General features: G+C 39.4%; 1 pseudogene; it reads right to left on the bottom strand.

The window, feature by feature from the left end:
• Positions 1-396: 396 nt before the first annotated feature.
• LOC102823173 overlaps positions 397-7,726 on the bottom strand; it is an 89,987-nt pseudogene continuing 82,657 nt past the window's right edge.

Here is a 7,726-nt window from a genome sequence, read left to right as displayed (position 1 = left end):
CAATTTAAAAACCTTGAAAAGAGTTTTGAGAAAAAAAACCAAACATTTAATAAAACACATTGTTCATTAACAAAAGAAGATTTCTTTAGATAAAAATAATAAATCCCATGCTGCAGAGATAATGCAGATATTTCTATGTATCTGGACAATGGTAAAAAACAAGCAGTTAAGATCTTCAGCTCCAACCTTTTGTTCATTTCTTATTGTTGGAATTTCTTATTCATTTCTTTTTATTGTATAGCTCAACTGAATGATGGTAGAGATGGCAAGCCAGCATTTGCTCAGCCACTCCCTGCTCAGCCTCAGAAATGGATGAATTCTCAGCAGGTGGATTGGCTGCTTTTGTCTCTTTGCCATCTTGTGATTTAGGATTTAGGATTTGCTTGCCTGCTAAACTTAAGTCTCATCTTGATTTTCCTTATCCTCTTCATTGCTGTCCTCTGTAGGCTGTCTTTGGCTAGGAAGACTCCTGTGGAATTGTCATCTATAACCCTGATGCATATTCTGTCTCACTGATCTGTCTGTTCTCCTGAACTCCGGTTGTCATCAAGTACCTTCCATCACTTCTCCCCACACAGGAGGGTGGGAATACTGTGGTCGATGACCTTACAGCAGTCACATGTAATGAGGTAGGAATTGTCACCTGAGATAGGTGCTGTTGGTCACTCTCCATGCGCTTGTTCTTTTCCCCACTCTCACTATTCTGGTAATTGCATGGAGGACCCCTACAACATGGATAACGTCTATAATGGCTACTGTCTGCTGCATATTTGCTGATTTGCATTAGAACTGTACCAGGGCCTATAACATTGCCTGCATCCGAACTCTTGTCTCCTTCGACATCAAACTCCACAGTCTCTCTTTCTCCTACCCTGGAAGATACTTCCTGGGGTTGTTCTTCTTTATGGCAGTCTGGTGTACAAATATATCTTTCTTGGTGTCATTCCTGTTGATGAAACTATATCATTCCTTACATTGAATCATTTTACTGTTCCCAAAACCTTATTGTCACAGCCCACATGCACCACTGATGTGAGGCTCCCAGGGATTCTTCTCCCTGCGGGGCTTCCCATGGTTCCTGGCTTGGTGTTGGGTGCACTGACACCAGGTGGCGGCAGCGCTTCTGGGTCTCGGCCTTGCTGCTCCTGAATGTGATTATGGAGACTGGGCTGGCTATCTCAACTGCAGTTCCTCCTGTGGTGTGATGGTAACTAGGCCTGTGGGCATCCGTGGGGCTGCTAAGGAATCTCTGGGGTCAACTGTCCAGGGTCCACTGTCCACTACAGCAACAGATCGAATTCTATAGTCACCTTTTATGTTAATTTAAAACAGTATTTGCAATGAATAAGATATTGATCTTGCAAAATTCTATCATGCGATTGCTAGCATTGTCTCTGTCACCAAAGCCGAAGTTTACAACCACTGATACTTTCTTTTTGTTTCTAACCTTTACATTACCATCACCAGCAACTAGCAATGCATCTTGATTGCAACTTTGATTAATTTCAGACTGAAGAAGCTTGGCATCGGTTTCATCATCATTGGCTTTAGTGCTTGGTTTGTAAACTTGAATAATAATAGTTTTAACTAGTCTTACTTGAGGTGGTGTTGTGCCGTGGAGTCGGTTCCAACTCACAGTGACCCTGTACAGAGTTTCCAAGGCTGTAAGTCTTTATGGAACAGAAAGCCTCATCTTTCTCCCGTGGAACAGCTGGTAGTTTTGAACTGCTGACCTTGCAGTTCACAGCCCGATTCATAGCTACTATACTACCAGAGCTCCTTTTAGGCGTATGCATATTAATCTATCACAGACAACGTTAAAATTTTAGATCTTGAGATGTTATTTTTCATGAAGAATGTGATGCCATTCCTCTTGTCATTTCCTGCTTAATAAATCAAATGATTGTCATATTCAAAATGGCCAATACCAGTCTGTTTCAACTCACTAATGCCTAGGAGTTATGATGTTGGAGAAGAATATTGAATAGATCATGAACTGCCTGCCAAAAGAACAAACAGATCTGTGTTGGAAGAAATACAGCCAGTGTGCTTCTTGGAAGCCAGGATGGTCAGACTTTGTTTCCCATACTTTAGACATATTATCAGGAGAAACCAGTCCCTGGAGAAGGATTTTGTGTTTGGCAGAGTGAGGGGTCAAAGATAAAGAAGGAGGCCCCAGTGAGATGGATTGGCACAGTGTCAGCAGCAATGGGCTCAACAATTGTGAAGTTGGCACAGGACCAGGCAGTGTTTTGTACTGTTGTGTGTAGGGTTGCTAGCAACAACAATGCCTAGTATTGGGACACTAATAGGAAAAAAGTTCAACAATCAACAGTGCTCATTAGAGTGAGATGCTCACTGAAGACCTGAAACCTAAACTTCAGATTAAACACAGAGTACTGCTACCAAGGGCACTGTGATCTTGCATAACAATGCATGTTTACATACCTCTGCCCCTACTGTTGACAGTTGGCAAAACTTAATTTTGAGATGTTAAATCATCCTCCTTATAGAACTTTCTGGTATATCTTTCTGGTATTCTCTGCTTTCAGCCAGATCCATCTGACTTCAACAATAATCATTTAAACAACCCAAGGGTACATTCTGCTAGCTGGCCTCCGGGCTGCCAGCACACAACCTTTTTCTTTCCACGAGTCTTGATGTTATCATATTTGCCTCCATCTCTGGTGTCCCTAGTTCTCTGGATAGGATCCCACATTCCACTCATGATCTTCTCCCCTAATGGTCTTAGGGTCTTCTGTTCCTGGAATGTAAGATTAACTACTTCCTTCTTAATGTTACAAAATTATTACATTACAGTTGTGACATCACAATTAGTCATAATATCAACTACTCACTATTGAATCATAAGAATGTTATCCCTATCTCCTTTCACCAGACCCATTTAGACAAGATGAAAACTATTCAGTGGTGATTCTACTTGCTCCCACACACTCTGAAATACAACTCCCTCTTGAAATTTTGTAAGCCAACCACTTAGTGCCTTTATACATCTCCCATTTTAGGTAGTCATTGACTAAGTTGTCCATCCCTAAAACCCTGTGTATAGAGGGGATATGTTTGTCCATGATATGAAGACCCCTACTCTCTCAGTCTGTATTTTGAGCTTCTACATCCATAAGTATAGGTCAAGCTCATCAAATGGTAACAATGTACACTTGTTTTTCTTTATCAAATTTCTTTATCTTCTTCTACTTGAGTTTTGATCATCAAGTCATCACAGCTAGTTCAAATAGCTACAATCTGCAAGTTTGGGCATTTTTGTGCATCTCCCCTCAGTTCAACTGGACACTTCACTCTTGGCTCTAGCCCTCTGTGGCTAGATCCTTGTCTGTGGCCTTTGGAGACCTCAAGTCGTACCACACTTTTGGCCAATCAGCCATTCCTCTTCTCTCTCTCATCTCCAGGTTGATGGGAGTCTATGGAATGTTATCCAACTCAGCCCATATTTTCATTGCTGCCTTTCTCACATGTCCACTCACCAGTAGACCAACATAGTCACCACCAAAGTTTACATGCCTGCTTCTGTGTTCTATTTGAGTTTCAGTCTTGGAGGGGGGCTTTTCCTGAAGGGACTTGATTGTTTGCCTTGATGGCTCCCTGGTGAACAACTTGTTTGTTCTTGTAGTAGTCAATCAGACTGCAATTTTTGTTTTGGAATTTTCATGCTGGTCTTTCTTTAAAGAACTATCTTCTGTTCCTTTAATGGCTCCAGGATGGTGTGCATGTCCCTTCAAATAAGAATGTCCCACCTCAGAAGGATCTGTATGGAGCTCAGGATTCCACCTAAGGTCATATATACAACAAAGTCTCTGCAAGAAGCCTATTTCACTGGGGAAGTTCTAGAACCCCTTTTAGATATTCCAAGAAGGATATCATGTTTGGTATGGTGGAGGGTCAGAGAAAAAAAGGAAGACCCCTAATGAGATGGATTGGCCAATTGACAGCATCAATGGACTCAAGCGTGGCAACAGTAGTGAGGTTGGCCCAGGATCGGGCAGTGTTTCATTCTGCTATGCATAAGGTCGCTATGGGTCAGTACCAACTTGATGGCACCTAACAACAGCATCAATGAGTTATAGGCTGAAGATGGACTTACAAGTTTTCTATAATCATGTTTCTTGATATTCCTTTCTATCCCACTCAAGCACCTATTTTATAATAGTAGACAAGGGAAACCAACATTCATAAGTCAGTTAAACATCTGCACATTATTTCCCGTTTTATCTATTCAGACTATTCCTCTATCCCGATATCACAGAGCCCTGTTGTTCCAGGATTGAATATAAATTACTATTTACCTTTGTTCCATTTAGCCCATGCAAACCTGCCTAAGTGTTCCTCTATCTACCTTATTCTTCCATTCTCTTCCCCCTTCTGGTGTACTGCCTTCCCCAATACCTGAACTATGATATGTCTATCCCCTAGCCTGTGCTCTACCCTCCTTTCCCTTCCACCCCTGATTTCCAGCAAAGAAAAATGATTTTTCTTTCTTTTACTATGGGTATTTTTTCTTAAGCTTCATATTTTTAATGTTTCCATATTCTTCTTGGATTTTCATTTTCTTGGTATATTGCAAAGTATTATTATTATTTTTTTAAGTTACTCTATATTATATTAGCTTTTCCCTCCATTTAAAACAGTCTATTTACTCTGCAATCTACCTGGCCACATCACTTGGATCTCTATTCCTATATGTTTACCTTTTTACACATTGTAATTGTTTCAATACTAGACCGACCTCCCAGATCATCTGATTTTGTTCTTATAGTTTTGTTCTGTTCTCAACTCTTCCATTTGTTGACTGAGTTCTGGGTGGTGTTGTCATGTAGGTCAATATCTGTTTGTTTTCTGTTCTTGTTGATTCTCAGTCCAAAGAACTCTTTTTATGATGTTGTGAAGTGTTGGGTTGACTTTGACAAAGTCCCTTAGCTTCTTCTGTTTATCCTGGAATGTTTCTATTACACCGTCATAGCTGATTGATAGCTTTGCTGGTAGACGATTCTTTGTTGGCAGTTTTTTTTTTTTATTTTTTTTATTTAAGGTTTAATATAAGCCTCCTGATTGCCTTCTTGCCTATATGGTTTCTGCTGCAAGATCAGAGGTTAATCTGATTTGCTTGCCTTTCCATGTAACACTTCTTTTTTCCCTAGTTGCTTTCAGGATTCTCTCATCTTTGATTTTGGAGAGTTTGAGTGTGATGTGTCTTGGTGATTTTCTTTTGGGTTCTATCTTTCCGGGAGTTCACTGAACTTCTTGAGTGCTTATCTTTTCATTTTTCAGGATACTAGGGAAATATTCTTCCAAAAGCTCTCCAACAATCTCTGTGTTTCTTCCTGTTCTGGAAATCCAATAATTCTCAAGTTATTCCTCTTTACGTTGCCCAACATGAATCTTAGACTTCCGTCTTATTTTTTTTTATCCTTTTTTCTGCTTGCTTTTTTATCTTAGCAATATTGAGATAACTGTCTTCTAGATCGCTGATTCTGGCTTCCATCTCTTCAGTTCTATTCCTTTGCCCTTTCAGTGTATTGTGCAGTTCTGATATTCTATTATTAATCATTTGGACCTCTTTTTTCAGGGTTTGATTTGTTTCCAGTGCTATTTCTGTCTTATGTGATTGTTCTTGTAGTGCTTTCCTGAATTATCCCTTATTTTTCTCAATCCCTCTGTGGAGCATTTGGAAGCACCTCAATATCAGTCTCCTGAATTCCTTATCAGACAGTTCCAAAGCCTTCCTTCCTTCCGATGGGAAATCTAGGTTTAACTGCAGCTCATTTGTTTCAATTACTTGATTCTGGTCATGTGCTGAAATCTTCAACTGTCTCTTGGGCATCTTCAATAATTATATGTGCTTTCAATAATTAGATGCATATATGTTGACATGTTATTAAGTTTTCTGATTGTTTCCATGTAGATGTGATCAGAAGATAGTCTTCACTTTTCACTTTTCTTAGTGCTTAATTCAGAGTAACAGTAGCCGGTGTTGGCTGTGTATCTGATGTGTAGTGGCTGGTATTGGCTATTGCTTGGATGGTAGGATTTTATAGGGTGTGATTATAGCTTGGCTATATGACCACAATTGCTGTCTCTTAGGTAATATAGGGAGAGAAAGAACCACCCCCCCCAAAGTAAAATGGGAAGCAAAAAATAAAAAAATAAAAAATAAAACCACAACAGAAATAATCAAGATTAGATACTACAGTCTATAATTGCAACAAATAAGTAAAATCCATAGCAAGATATGAGTATCACTGTAATGCCACTCATTCAGCTCGCTGGAGCCATTCTATGACACCATTCCATTTTAAGCAGTTCCTGTTGGCTCCTCCTGCTTCTTAGATTATGCACACTGTTGTCTTTGCTAAGAAGACCTGTGTACATGCATAGTAGAAACCTCCAGAGGTGAGGTGTGGTATCCATTCACTCAAGTACCCCCTCTAGTCACCAGAGTGGAGATGTGCAGACAGTGAGAGACAAATCAAAAGGAAAAAAATGTTCAAATCTTTGTCTCCAATTATTGGTCAGACTTCTAAGGTGGTAGTGCTCTGCTGATCCTGCTATTGCTCTGGCATGCCTAAGATGACCATTCCGGCACTTACTGCAGCCCCAGATTAGAAAACACCACCTTTCTTACTTCTACAAATCCCATTAGCAGTAAGCCTTTGATCCTTCTAAGTATTCCTTTATATGTAATTCAGATTTCTGGGACTGTCCCTTGAACCTGCTTAGTCAATGTTCTGTGTTATTATGGCTGGAGGTCTGCACCATATTTCTCCCTAATCCACCATCAAGCTCCACCCCCTAGCATAATATTTCTTAATAGATCTCCTCTCTGTCCTCTCCCTAATAGGACTCATCACAATTTTATTTATACTTCTGTTCATTTAATTTTTAAAATACTGTCTTTTAATAGATTGTATACTCAACTGTCAGTTTCATTTTTCAGTGTATACTATTGAAAGCCTAAATAGTACCTAAGATTTTTAAGTTGCCAATTAAATAGTTTGAGCCTGTGTAGTAAATAGAGAAAGCACCACATTAAGAGTCCAGGTTTTACTATATATACATATATATTTTATATTGCAATAGGTATTATTTTATCCTATAATAATTCACATAGGCTATGGCTAGACTCCATTACACTTGGTATTAAAAACTTCATGTCAGATGTTCAATAGCAGGTAAACAGGCACTATTCATGTGTGAGATTCATCAACTCCATACAGATCGCTGAAACTTCTTCTAAATTCTTTAGGCCTGTTTTAAAGAGAGGTATTATCACATAATTAACAGGGGTAAAATATAGGCAAGGGCAGGCAAAATATAGATAGCAACACACACAAGCCCGTCCAGCCTTACACTACTCCATTCTGATGACTTGGAGAAACACATTTTGAATATTTTCTGTCCCCATCAAATTTACTATTATTTTATATTTTTACTTTTAAAAATACTAAAGCGTCCTGATGTGGCACTGTAGGATAAGTCCTTGACCACAAGATCAGTTTGAACTACCAGGTTGGTGGTTCAAACTCACCAGCCACTCCTTGGAAACCCTATACAGAGTCACCATGAGTCTGAATGTTACAAATGGAAGAATTGAAGAGGTCTAAGAGCTGGACCAATAAACAGCATTCTTATCAATGGAGAAGAGATTGAGGTTGTCAAGGACTTCATTCTTCTTGGATCAACTATCAACACT

The sequence above is a fragment of the Chrysochloris asiatica genome, unplaced genomic scaffold (assembly GCF_000296735.1).
Source record: "Chrysochloris asiatica unplaced genomic scaffold, ChrAsi1.0 scaffold00294, whole genome shotgun sequence".
NCBI classification, from domain to species: Eukaryota; Metazoa; Chordata; class Mammalia; order Afrosoricida; family Chrysochloridae; genus Chrysochloris; species Chrysochloris asiatica.
The sequence above is the reverse complement of the archived record's forward strand: the minus strand, read 5'-3'. Positions and strand labels throughout refer to the sequence as shown.